The sequence below is a fragment of the Propithecus coquereli genome, unplaced genomic scaffold, assembly GCF_000956105.1.
Source record: "Propithecus coquereli isolate 6110/MARCELLA unplaced genomic scaffold, Pcoq_1.0 Scaffold77, whole genome shotgun sequence".
Taxonomy (NCBI): domain Eukaryota; kingdom Metazoa; phylum Chordata; class Mammalia; order Primates; family Indriidae; genus Propithecus; species Propithecus coquereli.
In genome coordinates this window covers 6,185,520-6,192,224 of record NW_012153840.1, presented here as the reverse complement: position 1 = coordinate 6,192,224, position 6,705 = coordinate 6,185,520, and positions in this window count along the sequence as shown.

Genomic DNA, 6,705 nt, shown 5'->3' with positions numbered 1-6,705 from the left:
CATCATTATTTACATTATATTCATTCTGTAGGCTAGGCATGTTTTGTTTCTCATGTACCAAGATGACGCTGTGAGTAGGGCAGGGCAGGTGTTTTAAACTGTTTTTCAACAGTGGTGATGAGATTGCATTGAAATGATTTGTCTGTTTTTTTTCCCTCCTAAATCTTTGTGACCTATTTCATCTGCAAGATGGTTGGCTGGGATTCAGGGTGCGGTCAAGGTTTTAGAAGAGTGTTAAGTGTTCCCTCCCAAATGCAGAATATTTGACCTTGGACTTTTTAGCAGTGTTCTGTAAGTAGAAAAGGATTGCCATTTAATAACAGCCTTAGAAGCCTGTTCTGTGCCAGGCACTTTATAGCCATTGGCTCATTTGATAAAACATTGCAATCAAGCAGGTACTATTTCCCTTATACAGGTGGCGAAACTGAGATTTAGGTTAAGGAACTTGTCCATGGTGTACTGGCTTAAAAGTGACAAAGTTGGAATTCAAACCCAGGGTTCTTGACTCTAAAGTCTTTTTACTACGTGTTACTGCTTAACAACTGGACATCAGTTTACCAAAGCTTCTGTATAAATATCCTACTAACATTGGCCCACTCTGCTTGATATGCATAGTTTTTCTGTAGACGTGTTGTTCTGCATGAATACATTAGTGGTGTGATCAGGGATTTTGGGTACTGATTCTCCTCTCCCCTACCCAATTGTTCACTGGACAGGATTTAAAGAAATTCTAATTTAATTGGGGTGAGGGAGATAGATAGGAATCCAACAACTGCAGTCGAGTCCCAAGTGCTGTTGTGGAGTTAGGCACAAGCCACTTCAGAAAAGCAAGAAGGGAGCCCTGGAGGGGCATTGTCTTAGTGAAGACTGAAGAAAAAGTGATACTTATGCTGAGTAGTAGTTGCTTCATAAAGGGCCCTGGGAACTGGCTGTGAGATTGGAGAGCTCAAGAAACAGCTGGGAGTAGTAGAACTGGAACACTGGGTTTTGCCTAGGAGGTGAGGCAGGCACCGGATCTTGGAGGGCTGTCAGAAATGCCTAGGAGTTTGGACTTTCTCTGTAAGATGCCATTGAGGGATTTAAAGGGATTAGAAAGATGCCTGGCAAGGGTGTAGGGGGTGCTTTGGAAGAAAAAGAAGGTGGCTGCAGATCTCTAGGCAAATTAGAAAGCTGATGTTGCTGTCTAGGAGTGAGGCCGTGGAGTCTGAAGGAACTAAGGCATTGGCAGTGGGCATGGAGGGAGCAGGCAAACACCAGAAATACCAAGGATGAAGTTAACCCAGTTCGAACAATCAGATGTGAAGGAGGTGGGGGGAGGAGAAAGGGAGAAAATGATGCCTTATTTTCTAGTTTGGGAGAAGGATGGAATGGTGTCGAATAAGGAGTTCCAGTCAAGGAGCAGATTTTGGAGAAGGCAGATCAGTTTGTTTTGGACTACTGAAAAGATGAGTCAACACGGAGACCCGCACCCTGGCCTTTCTACTTGAAGGTCCCCACTTCTTTTATCTTTTCTTTCCTTGTAATAGGCCTGAGGACCTGGGCTCACTTTTCCCCCCGGTAGGTAGTTGCTACCACTCATTGTATATCCAGAGTTTTTCTTCCTTAAGCCTAGTAAGAGAGTGGGATATAGCCTCCTAGGCCGTCTCTCCACTCCTTTTGTTGATTGTAGACAAGAGACAGAGAATGGTAATAATGATATTAGTTGACATTTTTCGAGCTCTTAATAGGTGCTAAGCACTTAATTTGCTTAGCAAGGTTGGTATTATAATCTCCATTTTACAGATGAGAAAATTGAGGCCAATAGAAATAAAGTAATTTGCTGAAAAGCACACAACTGGTAAGTGGTAGAACCTGGATTCTGATCCTGAGTCTTGACTCTAGAGTTCTCAATCCATTTACTAAACTACCGCCAAAACAGAAGTAACCTGAGGAGAGGGATAATAAACAAACATACACACATAAGATGCCATTTGGTGGTAGGTGCTATGAAGAAAAATAAAGTAGCCTAAAAGGGGTGGAAAACAATGGAGTATATGGAGAGTGTGCAGTTTTAGGAGGTGGTTTTAAAAAGAATTTCAGGGATGGCAGGGAGCTTTCTGGGGGAAGAAAATTCCCAGGTACAGGGAACGCCAGGTACCAAGGGCCTTGCGGTGGATGCATTCTTGAGCTGTTCCAGGAATAGCAAGAAGGACAAGTATGGTTGGAGCCTGCTATGCAAGGGGCACAGTGGCAGGAGATGAGGTCATTCATTCTCTCAGCAAAATCTTACTTCTCATAACTGTGTTTCAATCAATGCTGATTTTTTCCCTTCATATTTTTTTTCTTCACATTTAAATATGTTTGAAATTAGGATGCTTCTTATAATGGATGGTGTAATCTCTATTGGCCGGCCAGGTGGCAATTGTGACACTTGTCATTTCCTGTTTATGTGCAACCTGGTTATACCTGTTCATATTATCAGCCCTTCAGTTGAGTGCTACACATGTTAAATTTAGTTGCCATTTTAAATGCCTTCCAAAAAATTACACTTTGATCTGCAGTGAAAGCAAATGCTACTTTGTATGCAGAGAGGAATGGAAACAGCAGTGAGGTGTCAATTTGATATTAGGCAAAGAAGATGTTGTTGGAATGACCACAATTCCATGTTTCATTGTATAGCAACAACCAAGTGCATTAGGGAGCTTTAGACAGGCGGAAATCCACAGGCCTGTGAATCTGTGTCACATTTTGTAACTGAACATGGAATTAGGAGGTTGCCTTTTGCACCCAGGTAATGCAGCCGAAGGTCAGAGACACTCCACATTCCTCAGACATTTCAAAGCAAGTAGAGCCTGGTGTAACTGATTGCTACTCCTGGTCTATTGTTAATGCATTTTACTGTGATTTAATGGACAGTATTTTTTTGTCTTGGTGGTGTGAAAAATAATGGTTTAGCTTATAATCTGCAATATTTTATATTTGATAAAATACAGGGTATGCCCAGTGTTGTTCTAGACTATGAGGATATATCAATGAACAAAACAAAAAGAAATATCTGCCCTTGTGGGACTTACATTCTGATTTATGTTTTAAAATAATCATTCTGGCTGCTGCAAAGAGGATAAAAGGGGAAAGAGTGACAGCAGCGAGAATGGTTATAAGGCCATTGCAGGAGTCCCAATGAGAGATCATGTGTGGTCAGCAATCAGGGTTAGTGGAGAAAGTGAGAAAGGGGCAGGTATTAGATGGTCAGATATTTTATAGGTAGAGCCAACAGGATTGGGTGATGGGTTGGATGTGGGGTATGGAAGAGTAGAGACGAGGGTGCCCAGGTGAAGTAGATTATCATTGGGTTGATCATTGTAACAGAGACACATGAAATAGCAGCTGCTTAAGCCAGATAAATGCTTTTTTCTCTCTAAGTAGAAGTCTGGGTAGGAGGCTGGGGCTGCTGTGGCAGCTCTCTGCTCATTTGGGGTGCAGGTGCCGTCTGTCTTGTACCAACTTTCTTACCATGCGGCTTTCATCTTTTGACCCATGTATTTTTGCATTCTAGCTAGAGAGAAGAGAGGAGAGGGGAAGGGGAAGTCATGCTCCTTCTCTTTCATGGCACAGCTTGAAACTTGCATGGACCACTCCTGTTTACCTCTCACTGGCCAGAACCTAAGTCACATGGCCACAGCTTCTTGCTGGGAAGGTTGAGAAATACAGTTTTTAACTTGGTAGCCATATGTTCAACTACAAATTCTTTTATGTGAGAAAGGGAGAATAGTCTGTGCCTTTCTTCCCAAATCTAAAACACTGTACATTCCCAAGGGAGAGAAGCCCAAATCAACTTCAGAGTCCAGAATCTCTGAGTGATGTACAGTCCAGGGACCTTTAGATTAAAACACAGATTGTCTGCTGCCCACCCCCCCCATACAGCGTGATGGAGTAAGATAGGATAATGGAAATAAAAACACCCATTTAGAAAAGGGAAGAGTGGGAAGTGCATACCCCTCACTGATCTGTAGCCATTGTCAACTCCTGCCAGGCCAAGTTGTGAGAGCTTCCTGGTGTGAGTTTCTGACCTAGCCCATCTGGCAGCCTTGGTTCTGGTCTCTTGGAGGAACTCCCTTGTCCCTGGCCCTCTCTAACCTCTGACTTTACTGTCTGGGTAGTTTTTCTGTGTTTCTTTTCCTCTGGGGCCAGGTCTGAAGTGGACATTGGGGGATATCCCCTTCCTGGGGCTGAACAGTTTCTTTACCTTGCTTCCTGCTGGGTAGTGAAGGATTTGGCATTTTCAACCCTACTTAGCCCCCAATTACTAGATTCTGAGTAAACTTAGACTGTAGACCATGAGCATTCTTTAGACAGGTCTATATTCCCTTTTTTCTTTGCATGCAAATTGGCAAGCTGTAGCTTGAATCTGTTTCATGCTTGTGGGCCTTTTTTCTTTCTTTCTTTTTTTTTTGAGACAGAGTCTTGCTCTGTCACCCTGGCTAGAGTACAGTGGTGTCATCATGACTCACTGCAGACTCTAACTCCTGGGCTCAAGCCATCTTTCTGCCTCAGCCTCCCAAGTAGCTGGAACTATGGGCACGTACCACCATGCCCTGCTAATTTTTCTAATTTTTGTAGAGATGGGGTCTTACTCTTGAGCTCAAGTGGTCTCAAACTCCTGAGCTCAAGTGATCCTCCTGCCTCGGTCTCCCAGAGTGCTAGGATTACAGGCGTGAGCCACCATGCCTGGCTGGCTGGCTTTTTTTCTTTCTTTTTTTTATAGAGACAGGAAGCTCACTCTGTCACCCAGGCTAGCATGCAGTGGCGTCATCATAGCTCACTGCAACCTCAAACTCCTGGCGTCAAGCAATCCTCCTGCCTCAGTCTCCTGAGTAGCTGGGACTACAGGTGTGCATCACCATGCCCATCTACTTATTTTTTATTTTTTATTTTTATTTTTGTAGAGTCAGGGTCTCATTGTGTTGCCCAGGCTGGTCTTGAACTCCTGGGCTTAAGTGAAGGACTTCCTACTTAAAGTGGCATGAAGCCAATAAGCACCCAAATTCTGAATTTTTCTACCAGATTCCCTGGAATTATAGGCCATGTTGGCGTGCAGGCTGTTTTCTAAAATGTCATAGGTTTACCGAGTGATTATTGTGTCCTACAACATCACCATTCTCCCATCCAACACCATCTGTGCCCACACTGACCCTAAGTCAGCGTCACATATTTATATTCAGTTAAGGTTGATTACTTCCACATTCCAAATTTTACATATTAGTTAGGATATGGATTTGGCTGCTGTGCAAGAGTTCTAAACTAATAATGGCTTAAACAAGATAGCAGCTTATTTTTCTATGCTTAAAGGAAATATCTGAGTAGGTGGTTGAGAGCTGGGTTAGTAACTCCACAGTTACTAGGGGGCCAGACTCATTCTGTTTTGTCTACTGTCATCCTCTAGTTTATAGTCCAAGAGAGCTGCTCCAGCTCCTGTGAGGAAATTTGCATCCCAGTCCTCAGGAAGGGACTCGGGGAAGGAGAGGGCATGTTCCTACCCCTTAAAGGCATGGTCAAAAAGTTTCATGTATCGTTACATCTCCTTGGCCAGAACTTAGTCACCTGGCCACACCCACATGCAGGCGTGGCTGAATGCAAATCAGGAGGCAGTTAGCTTCTCTACCACAGTGATACCAGGAGTTTTAGCTTAAGCAGCTCAAAAAATGGAATTGTCATAATATACAGAGATAGGAAAAATAGAAAGAGAAGATTTGGAGGAAGAAAATATCTGTTTCAAACATTATGATTATGCTGCCTATTATTTATCCTCATGGAGATGTTAAGTAGATTGTTGTGTAGGGGTTTGCTGTTCAGGGGGAGGTGGGGGTTAGGGATACGAATCAGGAAGTTGTCAGTATATTTAAAATCATGAGAATGTTAAGTACATGTTATAGTTTAGTAAAATAAATACATAAAATCATGAGAGTGGACAGATTACCTAAAGAGTGAGCATAAATAGAGAAGAGGCCACTCAGTAATTAAAGGTCAGGAGAGAAAGAGGACCCAGAAAGGGAGACTGATAAGAAATAGCCACTGAGGTAGGAGGAAAATCAAGAGAGGGTAAAGTCCTGGCATCCTGGAAGAAAGTATGTCCTGATGGGGGCATGTTCAATTGTGTGGAATGTTGATAAATAAATTAGAGGAGTATCAAGACTTGACTATGGGATTTGGCGATTTGGAGGTCATTGGTTTCCTTGACTAGACCGATTTCAAGAAGTAGGTTCAAGAAAGAATGGGAGGGCTGGGCACGGTGGCTCAGGCCTGTAGTCTCAGCACTTCAGGAGGCTGAGGCAGGAGGATCACTTGAGACCAGGAGTTTGAGACCAGCCTGGGTAATATAGCGAGATCCTGTCTCTACAAAAAAATAATTAAAAAATTAACCTGGCACAGTGGCTCATGCCTGTAATCCCAGTGTTTGGAACGCTGAGGTGGGTGGATCGTTGCTTGAGCCCAGGAGTTCATGTTTACAGTGAGCTGTGATTGTGCCATATTCTCCAGCCTGGGCGATAGAGCCAGACCCAGTCTCTAAAAAAATAAAAAGAGAAGAGACAAAGAGAAAGTGGGTGATAGAAGGAGAGAGTAGAGAGCTCAGGAGTGAGGGGTAGGCTCCAGGGCTATAGTGGGAGCCTTCTATAGATGGCGGAAGCCATGGGATTGATTGATTGATTTTTAATTTTATTTATTTAT